This window comes from Grammomys surdaster, unplaced genomic scaffold, assembly GCF_004785775.1.
Source record: "Grammomys surdaster isolate TR1022 unplaced genomic scaffold, NIH_TR_1.0 278, whole genome shotgun sequence".
In the NCBI taxonomy this organism is placed as follows: Eukaryota; Metazoa; Chordata; class Mammalia; order Rodentia; family Muridae; genus Grammomys; species Grammomys surdaster.
The window spans coordinates 14,868,097-14,888,904 of record NW_021604719.1 but is presented as its reverse complement, the minus strand read 5'-3'; positions in this window follow the sequence as shown (position 1 = coordinate 14,888,904).

Genomic DNA, 20,808 nt, shown 5'->3' with positions numbered 1-20,808 from the left:
TTGTTGCTCTTCCAAAGGGCTTAGGTTCAATTCCCAGCTCCCAAATGGCTCACAACTCTGTAACCCCAGTCCCACAGGACCCATTATCTTTATTACCTATGTAAGTGCTTCATGAATGTCTCACACAGATGTAGATATGTGCAGGCAAAAACACTTAAACATGGAAAAAATTATTAAAGAAAAAAATAAGAGTCCCAAAGTGTTGCCATTCTAATGGCTGGCTGCGTGAACCTGGGAGAGCTGGGTCTAGAAATGAGGTAAGCTAAAGTCTCATGCAGTAGCCAACTTTATTCAGCACATCAGACAGTTTATACCTGATGGTTAAGAAAGGTCACTTGAATAAAGGTCTCATGAGTTCAAGCTATATATAATCATATGGTCAAGCTGTGCATGGCAAAAACATGTTTTTCCATAGAGACACATGAATAACAACAGCTGAGGTAAACCCACTCCTATCCACTACACCTGAAAGGAGAGCAAAAACACATTCCGAGAACATCTTGTGTTTTCAAGAAAGCTGAGGTCACAAGACTCCGGTCTTGTTTTCTTGGAGTTTTTTTCACAGGCACTTGGAAATCTCACACAACTCTATTCTTGGACCTAAGGAAATCTACAAACTTTTTTCTTAGTGAATTGACAAATACAGGACAGTGCTTTGGAAACTTTCACCTAATATATTTAATGCCTCTTGACCACTTTAAAATAGGATGGACTGTTTCCTACCGGCCGATAGTGCTTTCTGTTCCAGATTTAAATCTGTGAAAGAGCTCTAGTCATGACCCTTCCATTCTGTGAGGGTTTCTTTATCAGACAGATCAAGGAAGTTTCTAGTTTAAAGTATATAGACGTTTTCAAAACAGTCTCACTCTGAGAGTCCTGGTTACAAAAATATCAGATTGTTCTAAGTAGAAAAAAGTACCAGCTGGGCCTGGGGTTCAGGCGTTTATGCTTTAACTGGGAGACTAAGGCAGCAGGTACTCAAGCATAAGGCATGCCTGGGCTACACAGTGAGATAAAGTGCCAGCCTGGGAACTGAGTGTGATCTGTCTCAAAATGCAAATGAAGAAGGCAGTAGCTCCTCTGCGGAGCGCTTGGCTAACCTGAGCAAAGTCTTGGGTTTAGTTCTCAGTAACAAGACAAACAAATGAATGAACAAACATAACACAACAGGAAAGATAAGTAGCTAAAGAGGAGGTGGGAGAGGAAGAAGAGAGGCCTATTATATCTCTATTATTCAGACTGAGAGATCCTAAATTATTTCATCTAATTACAGGTTTGCATTAAGGCATCCAGAGTCCAGCTGAAGATAACATTTTGGATCTTGTGATTTGCTTCAGACAAGTTTATAGCTTTTCTTATTTTTTTGACAGCTTTATGGAAATTTGTTTTCTAAAAAGTTTTAACCTTCAGCGCATTATCTCGCTCAGTCATTTTATCTGAACACTTAGGGTCATATGAACTTAAAGTATTTCTAGAAAATACTAAATGTTTTAGAACTTTTAAATGCAGGAAAACCTACACAGTGACAGCACCAGTTGATATACCAATGGGATAGAGAAAACCTGCTAAGACCCTACGCACAGGTGTAAAGCCATGGGCAATTATCAGCTGCTGAGAAAGGAAGAGTCAGTAATCTCCAAGGATGAGTCTTCTCCACAGGATCACCTGGAGAGCTTATCCAGTCCCCAGTGGTCAGCTCTGAACTCATACACACATGAGCAGCACTAAATGGATTCAACAGGCTGCATTTATGTATACTCACAGTGTGTGTGTGTGTGTGTGTGTGTGTGTGTGTGTGGTGTATATGTGTATCCATGTGTGTATATATGTGTGTATCTGTGTATCTGTGTGTATTTGTGTGTGTGTGTGTGTGACAATAATGATAAAGAAATCAATAATTTGAAAAGGGAGTGAGATGGGCCAGAGAGGAATTACAGTGAGAAGAGGGAGGGAAGAAATTATGTAGAGTATTCACTTATAAAATTGTAAAGAAGAACAAGAACAAGGTCAAGAACAACTAGAACAAGAAGAAAAGAAGAAAAAGAGTTAAAAAAGAATTAATGAAGCAAAACTACAGATCAAACTATAGAAAGGGGTTATTTGGACTACTTCTTCACTTTGGGGTGAGTATAGTAGATCAAATAAAATTTACCAATGTTGTAAATATTGTTGTATTTGAGTAATAATAGAGTCTTGTAACCAGGACCAAAGTCTGCACACTAAACAGATCTTCTGCCCTTCCCTCACCACCTGTTTGGAGTGCACCCTGCTGTCTTACTCAAATCCCTAAGAATCTACTGACTTCTGTAACATCTGAGTACAGGACGTGCTTATATTGTTATTTTTCCTGTATCATATCTTACAGCTTTATTAAAATGTCCATGTTTGTAGATAATCAAACCCTTGTATAATTTAATGATTTTAATAAGTGTATTGGATTTTGCAATCATCACCTTGAATACATGATGAAGTACTTTTATAATTCCAGTGAGATATTTCATGACGTATATTGCTCATATTGCTACTTCTGCCCTAAAGCAACTACCCATTCATGTTTTGTCTTGATAGTCTGTTTTCAGAATTGTCCATAGAAATCAAATCATACAACATTGGTTTATATTGCACTTAGTATTTTTTATATTCATCCATGTAAGCATATTAATAAGTTTTTCCTTTGTTAATCACTCATTGTAATGGCAGCATTTAATTTTCTCACCCACTCATCCTTTGGTAGGTACTGGGCTGGTCCTGTTTAGAGTTACAATCCCTTTGTGATATTCTTACAAATATTTTCATATGAACCTAAAACAAATGTTTTAATGTCTTTTGGGTAACATTTGTAGTGGGCCTTCCAAGCCACCTGGGAAATACCTATGTGACTCCGTATTATTTCTGTGCTGCTTTAGAAGGTAGATCTGCAAATTCATATTCTTCAAGCAGTGTGTTTGTTTGCAGCCTCGTGTTGCCACCAATACTTACTGTTGTCAGTCTTTAAGACTTCAGTCATTATAGTGGGTGGATATGCTACAAGCTATACATACTTATAGATCTAAAATAATGCACTTTCAACCAAAGTCCCAGACAGCTTTGAAAGCAAATCATAAAAGATATATCGAAAGGCAGCAAGTCTAGAAAAGCCAATACAACTTGAAAAAATGACAAAGTTGACAGACTTGCAGTATCTGACTTACTCTACTAGTGTATGCAACCATGATGTCACTGAATAGACATATTCATATATGACTTCATATGTGACAACTGTATCATCAGACAATATTACCTAGTGATATCACACCTGTCTTCATCTATAAGCATGCTCTTTGAGATTCACACAAACATCAAAGTCACCCAAGGACATCCTTCTTAAGATGTGCCTATTGTTGAGCATGGTATAACTGTATTCGGGACTATGGAGTGTCTGCATAAAGACAGACAGATCAATAAAGCAGAAGGACAGTTAAAAATGTGAACTTATTTAAAATATGTTTTGTTTTGTTGGTGAACTGATTGAGTAGTTCTTCAGGGTGAACTTTGTAAAGGACAACATCATTTTTTTTTTTGCAATGCCAAAAGATTGGACACACATACTTGTTAAGAAAAAGGAGTCATATATTATGGAATCACAAGTCCCTTGGAGCATGCATCCACTCACTGGGGCAGGCTGGGAGTGAGTTGGGTGTGAGTGTGAGGCCTCACCTCAGGGGATTTGACCTGGGCCACATCAGAAAGTCTCACAGGGATGGCAAAGAATCTGGCTTTGACTCTGCTGAGGAGAGGGAGTCACTCCAAAGTTTTTGTTCTGAAGGGTAACATCACATGACTAAAAGAAATAATATGGCTGATCGATGAGGCTGGAGGTCTTAGAAGAAGTGGGGGGCAAGGGACACAGGACAGATAGCCTGATTTGAGGTAGATCTGGCAGTCACAAGAGACCTTTCAGAGAGACCTTAGGATAAATGTTGGAGAGAGAGAGAGAGAGAGAGAGAGAGAGAGAGAGAGAGAGAGAAAGAAGAAGAAGAAGAAGAAGAAGAAGAAGAAGAAGAAGAAGAAGAAGAAGAAGAAGAAGAAGAAGAAGAAGAAGAAGGAGAAGAAGAATCGATGAACACAAGCTAACAAGAGGGGAGATAAAGTGTTATCACACACAGTATTGAACTCCAGAAGGCTAAGAGGATTAATCAAAAAGTGGAGAGGGGCTGATTGATTATATACTTCCAAAGAATAAGCAGTTTTAGGCTAGGAAAGGGTCTTTGAAGTTTAAGTATGAAGGGCTATTTGGTGAATTCCTAGTATTAGTTATCTAGGGACCATGAGCACATGAAGGCACAACTACAGATGATTTCTCTAAGGACACTCTAGCAAATCTCTCTAAATTGAACATTCCATCCTGGAGGTTAGCTAATTAAGACTCTGGCAGTTCTAAGGGAGGATCATTAAGACTCAGGAAGTAAGCAATTCACACATCTGAAAAAGTCCCTGAAACTTACCAGATTCACACGGTACCCTCCATCCTTAGGCTTCATGCGCAGTAATGATTGCTAACAGGAGGAAAGTGTGACCCGTTGAGATGCCTGCAAGTCATGTAGAGGGCTCTGTGGTTCCAGTTTTCATGCATTGTCACCCATGCTAGACTGAGCTTTTAGGATTAAGCTATGAGTTAATCATGTTTAACCCCTTACCCATATTCTTGTAACTCCAACAAAGTCATTGTTTAATAGTCTGGTGGTATCATTTCTTTGGTCTGTCACTGGTTACCTATTTGGAATGAGTAGATGTCATCTCCCCAGGAATAATGTCACACAACAGGAAGTAAGGACAATAGCGCCAGTCAGACAATGAAACTTAATTTTAGGATAAGCAGGACCTACTGTGGACGGAACTACTAAGGAGAACTGAGAATGTAGAAAATGGGAAGAGTTACAGAGCTAAAAACTGGTTGAGGATTCACCCCAGAACTTTCTGCACACTCGTAGATACTGTCTTGAAAGTGGTTTCCTTTTATATTTCTGAGATGTTTCCTTTGTTCTCAAAACATATTTAAAATACACCAATTTGCCAGGTGTAGTGGCACATGCCTTTAATCCCAACACTTGGGAGGCAGAGCTAAGTGGATCTCTTGTGAGTTGGAGGCCAGCCTGGTCTACAGAGTAAGTTCCAGAACAGCTAGGGCTGTGACACATAGAGTCTCTATCTTGAAAAACAAAACTAATGAACAAATAAATGAACAATGAACAATAAAACACACCAATCTTCATTAACCCCATCTCCCCAATCACATATAAAATCATCTCAACTGGGGTTGTCCCACTTGTCAGCTTATGCTCCGCTAGGACTTGTGAGTATGACAGGCAAGTTTCAGAAGTACCAATCAGCCTCTCAGAAGGTGTCTATTAAATACTGCCCTGCAGGGATCCCCTAATACCAGGTGTCCTAACTGAACTGGAGGCTGCTTCATCATGTCTCAGCAGTATGCCTGCGGAGGCACCTCCTTGGTACACATCTGTGACTTGCCATGCAGGGCAGCCTGCCTTCTTCGTAGGAGGTAGGCAAGATCAGCCGAACAAGATTTGGGGAATTTCACCCCCCACATACACATCCTTCTTTAATTTTTCCTTAAAAGGCTCACACCCAGTTTCATTTTCACACACAACGAAGTCCTTTGTACTTCCCCATGACCAAGTCATAGAAGTAAATGTTTTCTTTTAAAAAGAAAGTGGGCGTGGATGACGGGCACTCGGGTGGAATGTGAATGAAGGCTTTCCCTCAGCACTACCAAAACTCCAAAGGAAAATAGAATTATGTTGAGCTTCTAATGTGGCAGCAATACTTTCCTTTTTAATTAATTTTTTTGTTATTTTATAGTCCTTTTCTAAACTATAAGGAATTTTGGAAAACATTTCAATTTAGCAATATTGGCTTAAAAGAGCTAAGTCTCTGAAGTGAGCACTACTATGAGATAGTGGGGACAAATTATTCTCTATTCTCTTTTCCTGCAAAACTTTTCAAAATGATGCTTTCAAATATGCTTTAATGTTGCTGTATGTAGAATTCATTCTCATTTTCTACACAAGAACTGAATGTGAGTTACTAAACCAGATACAGTTCCGTGAGACCAAGCAGAGTGGCTCGTAAAAACGCAGCAGGTTTCCTAATCACCATTATTGTTTTCTAGCTTGCCGCCAGAAGGGCTGGACCCTGACTTTGCAAACCGTGGTGCAGACACACACTTGCATACTTGCTGTGCTTTAATTTGAGGTACACCTGCTTTTTTCAGCAATCAGATGATGTAAGCATCCCGAGCACCGCTCTGCTCCCCAAAAGCAACACGCTCAAACCTTTGTCAGAGCTTCCTTTGGAGAAGCTATCTAAGGCATACACAACCAATAGAATCTTCAGGTGTTCCACATCACATCAATTTCTCCAATAAAAAGAGAACCAAATAAGAAAGCGCCCCCCCCCAAAAAAAGACATCTTAAGAAATTTCAGATGGCAACTGAGCTAGGGCATGCTTGTTTTGACTGAGGAACAAGGCTTATCGGAGCTTTGAAATGACACATGAGTGCCTTCAGTGCTGTACAGTCTCAAGTATTCCATAAATATTTATTTGCCCTGGCTTTTACCTGAGGTCTACATTGTATACCATGACACAGCCTATACACATACACATATATGCATCTACGCTTAGATTTCTCAAGGAGAATCCCATCGGCTGGTACCTATCTACCATGTACGCTATATTCTGGTGAGTCCAGATGTGCTAAGAGTTTTGTTTTGTTGCTCATGACTTCTCACAACAGGATTTTTTTTTAAGGTAGACTTTCTAAATCATGAAGATAATTGGCACGTGTGTCAGGCACTACACGTGTTCCTACTTTTATCGTGTAGACCACTTACAGTCTAGATGTGAGATATTCTGGAGGTAAACTATTAATTCCAATATGTGCTACGTTATGTAGGAAAATAAAAAGAGACTCTGGTTAAATATAAGAAAGCAAATGTTAAAAAGATGACCAGAAATGACCTCTTCAGAAAGAGAAATAAACTGAGACTTAGGGGATGGAAGAGAGGCAGACATGTAGGGTGCAGGAAGGGGGGCAGCATTCCAGAGAGGCGACCACGTTCCAGGAGCCTGGAAGACCTCTGAGGAACTGGCAGGAAGCCAATGATCTCCCTGTGGTGAGAGAGGAGAGGGTGTGAGCAGATGAGGTCTGAAGGAGAGGCCTGAATGGGGCATGCAGGGATTTGCAGGCAATCATACAGAGTTTAGATTTAATTCTAGGTGAAGTGGGTAGCCCTTGAAAGATTTCTGAATTATGCCAAGTCAGGCAATGCAGCTCAAGTTATTATAAATGATCCTGTGCTTCCAACACCATTGCTCAGTGCATAACGGTGCGTTTTCAGAAAGACATTTTGCCAAGTTTCAGAAAAACCCATTGGCTCAGCATGGCCTATGGGGACAGTCAAAGGATGAGCTTACACAACCCAGACTGAACTAGTAAGTGGGTGAATCCCCTCGCTGAATGCTTATGATGAGAGTGTCAGAAATATGCGCCATCCCAATTCAAGGCCAAATGCTATAAAGAAATTCTCGTTCTGAGTCTCGAATTTTTAAATCCTCGCAAAGGGTATGTTTGTGTAGATTCTTTTGAATGTGGCATACAGTTTGCTGGTCAATAATGCCCACTTTCCAAACCTGTATCACTGAGAGCTGTGGCTACGGGAAGAGGTGAAGGAATCTGCCAGTTCTTAGGTATCTCCACTTTTATTGCTTCTGTGGGAGTGCGGTTCAAGCTCGGCTGCTGCTCTGACATCCCTTCTAGTAAACTCCAGCTCAGGACCAGGTAATTAATCTCCATGTGGAAAAAATATTGCTGTTTGTTTCTACAATGCCTATGCCTCATCTGAACTGCAATTATATTTACTGTGTACCCTTGTCTGTTTCCCAGAATCACTTCATGCACAAGATAGTTAACATGCAAGAGGCTCTGCTCGCAGCCTTAGTTAAACCATCTGAACCTGAAACTGTGCTTTTCTTAGTGTATTAACTTCAGGATTTACAATAAAGAGACTTTTCTATATTGCTGTAGAAAACCTAGAATTCACCGTATTATTTTAGAAGAGCATTGTCTTGAGGAATTATAAGGTGGAAAGAGCTCATCGGCTATAACCGATACAAGAGGCAGTCTTTGCCATTCATCTATGGCCATTGAATCTTACTCACTCTTTCTTGATAAATGCCTCTAAACTTACTTTCCTGTGTTATACTAAAATAAAACGGCTGGAGTTCACATATACCACCCTCTCAAAAATGTTTGCATGTTGATTGGATCAGAACCAGCATTTTATGATAATGAGAAAATTCACTTGATTTTTTTTTGTATATAAGGAAATACAATATTCTAGAAAGCTCCCTGTCTCTAGTATATCATCTTAGCTAGAACACTTCATATACACAAAGCTAGCCCTGTTCATTATGATACATTTTCTAGAATAAAGCTAACATAACATTTATATTATTGGCATAGACTTGGTGATAAAGTAAATCTTACATTCTCAAAAATTCAAGGTTGGCTGTGGAACTAATGGAAAATCAACAGCTTCATAGCTACACTTAAAAATCAGTTACTTAAAAAAGAAAGTATGGGGCAGAAAAGGCTAATTATTTTTTTAATTATTACTGTCTGTAAATGTGCCCTGATCTGGTCAATTCAAGCACTAATGAGTAACAGCTGGGGTTGAGGCAAAATTATGAAAATAAATCACTTTCGACTGGTTATGTTTTCTTTAAAGAAGATCAAGAAGACATATTACTGACCCAAATGTGGATGGATTATGTTTTTCTCCATGTCAAGTTTAAGGCTTTTTTATGGATATGTATGATGCATCATATTAAATGAACATATCAAATGAGGTCAACCCTTGATTAGAGAATAAGTAGAAAAATCACACAAAGTTGGTACAAAGAAGAAAGATGTTGGTGATGTCCTCATTTGTAGTTCTGTCTTCCTAAATGTCAGATATATCCTTAGCTCTATACTCCATAGGCTAGATTTCTACAAATACAGAGGAGTTCATTTTGTAAGATAACTCGTAGCCCCATGATAGTCTTCATGGTGTCTAGCTTGAGAGTCACTTCAGTGAGGATTTTATGTAAATATGGAAAAAGCTTTCTCTTATAAAAAATTAATTCAGTTAATTTTGCTACTGAAAATTAACAATGGATGATGTTCATGGATGTTCATCCCACTCTGGAATTTCAATTCCACACCAACTTGGTTGAATCTTCTACTGATCCACAAACATCAGCTTCAGGATAAATGCTCTTGAAAACTGGGAAGAGAAAGGAATGAGCAACATGGCCTACAGAGCAACAACACCTGGCCTCCTTCCCCATGCTCTTTGCTTATAAGCAGTCTTTCAGAAGAGGCTATACTTTAGTCCATTTTTCTTTTTAATAACTGAATACTACAAATAAGGAGATGCATTGTCAAAAAATATAAATTTACATTTTACCATTGTGATAGATTATATGTCTGTGGTCATAGCCATATTCTGGCCTGTTCTCAAGAATCAGTTCCAAGGTAATATTGGATATGGCAGAGCTAGATGACTTACTGGATCTTGTATCCTTTCCTTATTATGAGTAATTCATGATCTCATTTAATTATCTAACCTGGAACCTGGTGTCATTTGTCAACAACTCAAAACAGGAATTAAATTTCAACATGAGTTTTGGGGAGACATTCAAAGCATTACAGGGTAAATAGTTTTCCAAATCACAATACTATACAATGTTACCAACACTAAAATGCACATGCATAGACATACAGAAATACACACACACACACACACACACACAGAGAGAGAGAGAGAGACAGAGAGAGAGAGAGAGAGAGAGACAGAGAGAGAGAGAGAGAGAGACAGAGAGAGAGAGAGACAGAGACAGAGAGACAGAGAGACAGAGACAGAGAGAGACTGAGAGACAGAGAGACAGAGACAGAGAGAGACAAAGAGAGAAACAGAGAGAGAGAGAAACACAGATAGAGAGAAACAGAGAAATAAACAGAAACAGAGAGAATCTTGAAGAAACACTAGATTGTTGTAGTTGAATGAAGTAAAACTCCTTTTAAAAACTAGGGGAAAAAAATCACTCACTGAAAGTATAATTATATGCGTTATATTATAATATGATTTGTGGTAAATTGCTTTCTGAAAAACAAGTAATTCACAATAGAATTTGGGGAAAATAATTTAAAATAATACCCATGAAAATGCCTTTGTTTATCCAACAAAGAGCTAGTGTTAGACTGTTTATGGTCGAGATTTTGCTGAGACAACAGCTGCAGTGTCTGATGGTCTGCTCTTCTTCAACACCACAACTGCAGCCAAGAGAACATCTTCTGGATGAAACACACCAAAGTCAATTGCTCCCCCACTCTCAAAGTGAGCATTCTTGCACTCATTCTAGGGAGAACTATAGTCCCTACATCCATTTAAGTGCCTAATTTGCATGATTTCAGTCTGCTTTTCTAAGAACAATTGCCATTGTTACAGAGAATAGTTTTCCAACTTTGTATAGGTAATAAAAGGCTCTAAGAAATTGTGCACTGATGGAAAAGTCCATATAAACACACTATCTATATTCAATTATCTGCTGCCAAGAAAATGAAAAGATAATCTAAATGCTTCTAGAAGTAACACTGATAAACAAATCTTCCAATTCAGTGCTGTAGAATTTTTCATCCAATAAAATTACAAAAGGCAAAACCTTGTAAGACTATCACTGACTCATTCTCTATCTTTAGTACTACTAGCAGAACTACTAGTAGCATGTATTAGTCATGGTAGTAGCAGTAGATAGAACTCAGGTTGCCACAGTTACCCAGCTTGTTCTTTTTCCCTCTGAGCCGTCTCATTATCCCCTCATGTCCTAACATTTATAGTACTATTCCCTTGAGTTTATGTCTATCTTCAGTAATCTCTGCTGAAATTCTATTTTAGTCCAGATACATTATAATAAAAAATTCACTCCAAATCCCAACAGAAATACTAAAGGAATTTACTTTCAAAACTTAAAAATCTTATTCTAAAGTTTACATGGAAAAATACAATAAAAATAAACAACAGAATCTAGGAAGACTCTGGGAAAGAGTAATATAGAGAACTTGTCAGGACAGCTGTTTAGACACACTCACAGATGGGTGATTTAAGCAGACTGAACTGAGTATAAATAATGAGGTAGGCCAGACAGAATAGAAATTCCAGAAACAGATTCATGCATTGGAATAATGTGGTAAATTGGACATTTCATATCAATAGACTACAAACTCACTTGAGTAATTGTTTAGTTCTTGACCACTAAAGCATAGTTGACAAGTAATCTTCCAATTTGAGAAGGACTTAATTAAGTTGGTAAAATACAAATAATCATAAAGTTCACAAATGATAATAGAAATAACAGTGTGATGTGAGCTGTGTGATACCAATGCAGGGCTTCTACAATTACACTTTTAAAGGATGGGAATTCAAGAGATATGTATGCAGTTTCGGCAGGGAACAAATTCAGTAATGGTAAATATTTTCATTTTGTGAATTTTAAAGGAGTAAAGGAAGCATCAGAAATTCTGGAATTTCTAAGGAATGCACCAGTTGCACAGTTGAGAAATTAAGTGTACAGGAGACACAATGGAGAAGGAGCTGAGTAGAACGAGTCAGTCTTCTGGGACTAGTACTTTTCAATCTTGTGTGTTCATCTGGAATGCATTATTCTAAGATCTGTCCTTGCTAAACCCAAAAGAGCCTTTCTGAACTTTCAATCATATCTGTTTCACACTAAGAAACCTACTGTACAGTTTTCAATTAATTCAGTGAACTGTAGTTTTATGTTACTTGGAGAAATCATTTCCATTGAAGACAAACAGAAAGTCTAGAAAGAGTGTCAGGTATGCAGAACCTGAAGAAATGTGACTTATGAGGTAGGCATGAAAAACATAGTTAGATGGAGTGTCAGGGTAATAAGAGAGCTACTTCTTAGAGTTTAAGCATCTAAACTTTCTAAAATAGCACCTTATATTTAATAAATATTGCTGAGTAAATGAATGTAACAGAGCAGACGTCACAGTCTGGTGAATACAATGAACACAGACATTGAGAAAGGGTCCCTTTTCATTTATTATTTAAAGTGATTTAAGCATAGGCTACTATCTGGTAATGTTATCCAGAAATATTACAAAGGGCCTTTTTGAGGGATAAACTTTATTGATTTCAAGGCATGTCCCTTCTTGAAGTAGCTTGAGAATATCTTTAATAAAACATTAGATTTTTTATAGATAAGTAAATACGTGGTTAACATTTTACTTAGACTGCATAAACCAGTAATTCTCAATCTGTGCGTTACAACTCCTTTGGGTATAGCATGTAATTTTTTGCCTTTAGCTCTGGGATCAGCCGCTCTACCAGCCCCCACCCAGCTGCCCTTGAGTCCTCAGACAAAACACACACACATGGTTTGTTCCTTTTCAACTTGCCTTAGGACACAATTGCTGGGTGCTACTATCTCCCGCCTGGAAAAGATTGGATTTAATAATATTTTTATCTCCACTCCTCCCACCTTTCCTAAACTTCAGTGGCTAGTCTCACTTACATTCTGTCAAACATCCCTGGCCATTCATCTATCGTAGTGGCTGCAGGCCTCAGCTCCTCTTGAAACCTCACATGGTGTCTGGCTTCTTCTCCCTCCAAAGCATGGCAAAAACTTCCCTCTCCTTCCTTGAATCTCTTTTTCCTCCCTGGACCCAGAAGCCCCACCTGTACCTTCAACCCAGCAATTGGCCCCTGGCTTTCTTTACTGCCAGATCAAGAAACAGTTGGGGAACAAGACCTTAGCATCAGAACTTCTCCCTTCATTTGGGGGTTGAATGACTCTTTCACAGGTGTCACCTAAGACCATTGGAAAACACAGATAGCTACATCATAATTCATAATAGTAGCAAAATTACAGTTATAAAGAAGCAACAAAAATAATATTATGGCTGTCATTCACCACAACATGAGGAACTGTATAAAGGGTGGCAGCATTAGGAAGGTTGAAATCCACTGGGCTATACCATGGTGATAAATTCCTTGGCCTCTTAAAGTCTTAATCTGAACATCATTTTAGAGAATGTCTAATTTGACATTATCTTGAAGGGCCAAGGCTAATAGCTCTGAGGCAGGAAGCTAAACAGAAGATAATTCAAAACCAAATTTGTCCTTAATCTTAAGTATCTAATATCTCTTGGGACTTCATGGCAGCTTATACTCAATCTGTAAATAGACAAAGAAGGCAGGAAAAAGTGCACTACTTCTTACAAGCCTCACGTTTCCTTCACCATTCCCATCATTGAAAACTGCGATGTGGCTAGAAATTAGAAGATGAAGCATATAGCCCAGCTAGAACCCAATATGTAGCAACTGCTTCACAACAAGAGTAGAGTTAAAAAGTCTTATGACCAGCGGAGCCCAGGTGTTCAGTGACTCTTACCTATCCTCATAGAGCATTTCCTACCTTAGCTGATGGACCAAGGAGAAGACTTTGTATGAACAGAAACGCTAGCAAGGGAGATATGATGTCCAGACTCTGAGACTACTAGGTGTGGGGACAAAGGATGTAGAAAGTAAGATCAGATGCACAATGGTGACATAAGGTTAGTACTTTAACTTCTTGTGCCAGTGAGGCAGGAAAGCCTAGGCAAAGTCTTCTCCAAACATTGCTTGCTGAGATTTTCTTCCACTTACCAACTTGGTAGGCACCCCTTTCCCTTAAAATATTAACTTTAGTGTAACTGCATAATGGATTTCATTATGTTTTCCTAGTTATCATTACACTTTGGCCATGGTCATCTACATTGTATGCAAGGTATATTAAAGAACATGTGGTCCATACTGTAGCTAGTAGTCAAAAAAAATTTAGCATATTTACAACAAAGTTTTTTCTTCACCTTAACTGCCCCACTGTTTATTATTGTTCAGATGCAATTATTTCTGCACATCAGCATTCTATATATTTTTGAGTAGTTACTTTAAGGAAAAGTTATTTAAGTTTCAGAACAAGATTGTTCATACACTGATAAATATGAAGCAGCACCAGTACTCACAGGTCCAAGTCTCTAGAGAATATTCAAATTAGTTGCCAAAGCTCCTGAGCTAAAGAGTTGGATGTCTGTGAATGTATCAAACCTCAAGACTATTGTTAAAATTCTAGGTAAATTAAAAGTCACTTGAGGCAGAAAATAAACAGATCTTTAAACCAATGGTTCTTCCCTAGAGCACCACTAAACAATTTAGGAGAAAATGTGGTTTTATTTTTTAAAGTTACAGAATTTGGAATCATATTGAGTGCTGAGGTAAAATGTAGACAAAGTCACCTACACAGTGAACTCCTTACTTACAAATGACCAACTCAGGCAGAGTTACCAGAAAGCTTTGAAATCCATAGACTGACAATGCTGGAATGGCAGATACCACAAACGCACAACACTGTAGAAAACACCAGTTTTCTATCATTAATCTCTTTGGACTGGATCTGGAAGTGTCTGACTTAAGTACAAATGAAGTTCAGGAACTGAACTGAAAATACTCTTAGTCCAGATATATTATAATAAAAAAAATTCACTCTAAATTCCACTACAAATGCTAAAGGGATTTATTTTCAAAACGTAAAAGTCTTATTCTAACATTTATGTAGAAAAATAAACAACAGTATCCATGAAGACTCTGGAGAAGAGAAATACAGGGAGCCTGTCTGGACAGCCGTTGCGACATACTACAGGGATATGTGATTTAAGCAGACTGAGCTAAGTATAAATAATGGGGTAGGCCAGACAGAATGGAAATTCCAGAAATAGATTCAAACATGAATTGGGATAATGTGATAAATTGGGCTTTTCATATCGATAGACTACGAATGCACTTCTTAACAATTAACTAGGCAAAATGGACAGCCATTGGGGAAAAGAAAAAAAAAAACCCTTCCAAGGAAAACTCCATATTAGAAAAATGCAGGTTAGAATAAACTTAGGTTAATAAAATAGGAAACATGGGTAAATTTACTTATTATTTTTAATTGGGGAAATCCTTTTTAAATATGATGTGAAATTCAAGATCAAAATAAGGGAAAACTGACAAAGCACATGAGATTGTATGTGGGGAGAGAGAGAGAGAGAGAGAGAGAGAGAGAGAGAGAGAGAGAGAGAGAGAGAGAGAGCAAATAAGCAATAAGAAAAATATAAAGCAGGTGGGAAAATTATTCAATATCTACTATACAGAAAGATAAATTTTCTTAATATGTAAAGAGGTATTTACTATAAATCAAAAAAGTCCCCTAAATGTGACAGAACCATGAAGAAAGGATATAAACAAGGCGTTCACAAGTAGATGGCCAATAAACAAAAAATTGTCAGTCCCCACTCATAGATAACTGAAATGTACAACTACAGAGTTAGTTTTTTTTTTTCTTTTTACTTCCCACCTTGCAAAACTCTGAAAGTTACACTGCATGTAGAAAAAAGAATGGGAATTCCCCAGTGCAGGGAAATTTGGCAGATCTAACAAAATTCAAGAATATATTTGATTCAGATGTTCCGTTTCCAATAATCTGTCTTACTGGTCCACTGACATGTGCACAGGATTTTTTTTTTACTGCATTTACTGTTTTTAGCATCAGCGAAATACCAAACACTCCCCTTCCCCAGTATCCAGCAATAAATAATTAGCCAAAAATAATGCAGCCAATCAACAAAAAGTATGTAGATTTTAAACATGAGGAGCACTGTGCTGGGAGAGGAGAGACTGCCTGCCTGCATTGGAAAATTAATTCCTGTGCAGAGGAGTACTCATATTCTGTAAAAGGCACAGGGAGAATGTGTGTGTTTATAAAGTAAAACAATAGAAGCATAAATCAACTGATATCGTTAATTTATCAAGAGAGTTGCAGAGAAGGTGGAGAACTAAGTATGGAATAATCTAGTGGAGAGACAGAAGTAGAGGGCCAGGAAGAAAAGACAAACAATGTGTATGTTCAGATGGTTACCAAGTTACAACAGCACAACCTGCATTGTCAACTTCATGAGGATGGGAAATCGGTATGTATTCAATAGAGACAAAGCCTCAGTGTCAGGACATATGTGGGAAAGACGGCAGAGCCATCTTAAGTCTAAACCCTGGATAACCACCAGGATACCAGCCTACATTCAACCACTTATTCACAAGGCTGAACAGCCAAAACTTTACAGTGACTCTATTGCAAAGCATGGTGTTTGGTAAGCTAGACGGATTTATTAATTTTTTTTCACTTATATTTTCAGCTTACAAAGGTTTTATGAGATACCCTTGTAAATTGAGAAGTATCAAGTACTGTATTTCTATATGATTTAACTTTTTGATCAAATGAACAACAGACGATTACCATAGGGTAGGTCATAGGATGAACACTCAAGTCCTCATATAAAAGTAGTTTTTAGGGTCAGCAACTGCAATAGAGGTCTAGATTGTGAAGAGCTCAAGTAGAGTATTCTAAATCCAGAGGGATAACAGGAGACAAGACACAAAAATAGGAGCATGCCTGGAGCACAAGGCAGAGTTTTTGGAGTTTCATGAGTCAAGCAGAAAAGCAGCTATGGCATCCAGCTCAAAGTAAAGTCTTGTTCATTGGCTGAGTGGACATGTAATAAAGGATGTCGGAGGCACCTGTTCTGCACTTAACCTGTTCTATGGAGAGTGACATCTGTCCTTGCCTGCAGGTGCTTCTGGGACACTGGCACTACTGGGTTGGAGAGGGGGTGAAAGTTCATGTTGACTTTTATTGGATGAATTTAGCTAATATTTCAGAAAAAAAATCAGATAAGAACTGGCTACTTAGATGCAGTAATAATATGCAGCCAAGAGAAGGCATGAATGTGGGGATTACAGAATGCTTGGAAAGTCCCTTGTTACTGACTATAAACGCAGGGAGAAAGAATGAGAAGGCCGTGAAAAGCTAAGAAACATGACTTTCTGGCAATGACCAGACGCAAGGTGTGGCTTTTGTCTAAGTCTGATGACCTCCAATGACATGCCAACATGGTGAGAGAGTCTGTATGAAAAGGAGCAAGGACATGAGGTTTAAAGATTGTGTTCACGTGAAAAACTATGTGTTTATGGGGACACACACACACACAGACACACACACAAATGAAAGTGAGTCAGTCCACAGCCAGTTAGCTTTCCAAGGGATTTATAGTGCCAAAAAAAAAGAAAAGAAAAGAAAAGAAAAGAAAAGAAAAGAAAAGAAAAGAAAAGAAAAGAAAAGAAAAGAGAGAGAAATCTCAAGAAAAAGACAACTTTAAATGCTGGCCCGTAGTCCTTTGAGTCTCACATGCATTCCTGAAAGGGGCGGGAAGCAAAGCTGCACAGCCCTGGGAGTCATACACCCCCCAGAAAGGACCCAGTGGTGGCTCTGAAAGGTGGAAGTGGAGTGATAAAGATTATAGGCAAGGAGTCTGTACTAGAGAACACAATCAAGTCTAAGCAAGTCAGTCTATTCAGCTCAGGCAGAATTTTGGTGATGTCCTCTAAGGAGCCTTCAAACACAGCTATAATTTCCATTCTCAAAATGGAAATCTGAATTATAATGATCTTGTCCCTTGCCTCTGTTTCATCATGTGGTATGTGTGTGTGTGTGCATGTGTTTGTGTGTGTATGTGTGTTTGTGTGCGTGGGGGGTGTTGGGTGAGGTTAAAAGAGCTGTATTCTCATACTTCTCATGTGTATATTTCAGAAGCTATGTTTAGAGCTGATGAATAGTGTCCTGATATTAAAACAGATGCAGCGAATAAACTGGGTTTTGACTATGTCTTCTAGGGACCATCCAACAAATAATGAACCATAGAGTTGGCCAGACTAGGGCAACTCTTGCTTATAATTGCCTTCCTTCAAGGTGCTCTCATCCAGAGTGCCTTTCTCAGTCTCCCTTTCCTGTCTCAGGAAAAGTATTTCTGATAGTATACACTCCATCTTCAGAGTTCTTCAGGATAATCTTGGAAGTCATATGGCAAAGACTTCAGAACCTTCATCCACCCAATCACTGAATGACCGTATGGTTGAAGCCCATCCCTTCTCTGCCTCCTCAAATCAACTCTAAGTGGAAGTATGCACTGGTTTATGAAGTTGCTGAAATGTGAGCTTGATATTATAGGAACCAACAGACATTCATCTAGGAATGTAGGTGATATACCCCTGGGGAAAGGACTTTAGGTAACTGTACTTGGCCTCACAGCAGATAGTTTTGTGTTAGAGATTTGTGAATAAAGGAGAAAGAGCAGTCTAGAAGTATCAAAGATAATTAAGAAAAATGGCCACAGGCCCTTAAAGTCCTGCTAATATGAAGAGTGTGGAAAATAAAGTACCCACCTCTTATGAAGGATGAAAGTGTGGCCAGGCCACCAAAGAATAGCCACATTTTAGCTGAAGATGAATGGGAAGAAGACATCCACACACTGAATGTGAAGTTCACTGAAAGACCATATGGGAATTAAAATCTGGTGGAGGGAGACAGCCTTGAAATGAAATTATGTCCTCTGCAGAGTGGTGACTGACATGGACAGAGGTGAAAAGCTTGGTAGTTCCCAATGCTGAGAGGCTGAAGTTGTCATCTGCTGAGGGGTCTGGAGCAGGTCAGTTCCTGCCCATGACTACTGCTGATAGAGGATCAGAGTCCTGCCATACATAGTTTTAGTTGAAAGTACAAGCTTTGTTCTGCCCCATAGAGTGAGACCTAGAGAGGAGAGGTTGTATTCAGACTCTGGCGAAGATTAGTTTCATTTCAGGCCATCAGTTCTGTGCACCCCCTTAACTCTTCCTATGTTCTCTAGGCTTCCTTAGAAATGTATGTTTTCTTGTTCATTGAACCCATGTGCTTGTTGTACACTTTCTAAAGACAGGCCATGTTTCCCCCTCCTGAAAGCCCAACCATTTCAGAGGGTGTCCATTCAAATAGTGTCATTTCTAATGAGCTACTGTTACCCCAGGTACCCACACCAGCTGAGGAACGATTTTCATTTTGGTGAACTTTCACAGAGATTAGATCCACCCACCTGCTCAGCATTTGCTATTTAACATTGTTTCATACATATTAGCGACTCTGTTGGAGTCGCTCTGCCTGTTTCCTTCAAGCACATTCTTTGGGACCCTCAGTGTTGATTTGTTTATTTGGTGTCTATAACTTATGATTATTTCTGAAGGTTTGTTTCAGGGTTCATAATTCTAGACTGTACAAGTTTATAAAATTTGAAAAAAAAAAACAGTATTCTTTTATCCCCTGTTGTTGCCATTGAGAACTCAGCTATCTCTGTTATTATATTATATTGCAACATTTGATTTGCAACTAAGACACTGACCTACCATTTGCCATGTGCGATTCTGTTTTGAGCTCTTACCGGATATGAGCTTATTTGAGTCTATTTTATCCCTTGAGTTTAAGGCACTGCCGCTTTCCTTTCTACATTACAAATGAAGCAAGTTTGCCTGGTTGTCACCCAATTAAGCATCTGGGTAGTCTCTGGTCCTGGGCTGTCTGCCTTAAATTCCTGCACTGTGTGTTCTCTCTCTCTCTCTCTCTCTCTCTCTCTCTCTCTCTCTCTCTCTCTCTCCTCTCTCTCTCTCTCTCTTCCTCCCTCCCTCCCTCCCCTCTCTCTTTCTCTCTCTCAGTGTCCAGCACCAACCAGATATGGTGACCTATGTATAACACCTGTACTGGGGCAGGGGATGAAACAGGAGGACGGAGGTAGGTCACTGGTCAACTAGTGCAGTTGAAAAGGTGAGCTTCTAGTCCAGCGAGAAGGTCTATCTCATGGGAGTAAGAAAGAGAGCAATCAAGGAAGAGACTGTACATCCTCCTCTGGCCTCCTTTCAGGGAAACACACTCATATGCTCAGATACATAAAACACACACACACATACACACACACACACACACACACACACACACACACACACACACGGCACTTCACATATAAGACATATATCACATATACAAATAGAACATTATTAAAAGTTTTGATTTTTCGTGTACTTTATGCCTTTGCTCTGTCTCATGTCTCTCCACAGCCCAAGCCTCTTCTTTCTGTACTGTAATCTGGACCCTCTCTTGGGATTGGTCTTCCATTTGATTATTTTGGGCTGTGAAAAATATGTTGTTTAGCCATTCCAATTCGTGTCTAAATGAATCCCTTTTTCACACTTGGACATGCTATCTAGCTCATTTTAAGTAAAAGTCCCCACATCTTGATTTCCACTTTTCTTCAGGGCTCTCTTAGTTTATCCCATGTCCATCTAAACCCCGTGGACTTTTCATTTGGCTGCTTCATCTCTCACATCTGTAAATGGGATTCTTTGCTTTATTGTTTCCATGAGTCTCGTTCTCAAGTCGTGTTTTCTTTTGTCCATGTGACTTCTTTTTTAAGTGATGAGATCATGTACTTTTGAATCTTAATCTAGGGGAATCTTCAAAACCTGGATTTCTTTCTAAAATACACATACTTTATTGAAAATGATTTTATACACTGTATACTGCTCATAGTTTGATAGTTTGTTTTCCCCAAACTCCTCCCACATTCTCCCTATCACTCTACCCTCCCCCAATTCCCCCCCTTTCTCTGTCTCTCGAGAAAACAAACAGGCAAACAAAAATCAAACCAAACAAGAATACAAAATTACAAACAAAACAAAACCCACACCACACACACACATGGAGAGAGAGAGAGAGAGAGAGAGAGAGAGAGAGAGAGAGAGAGAGAG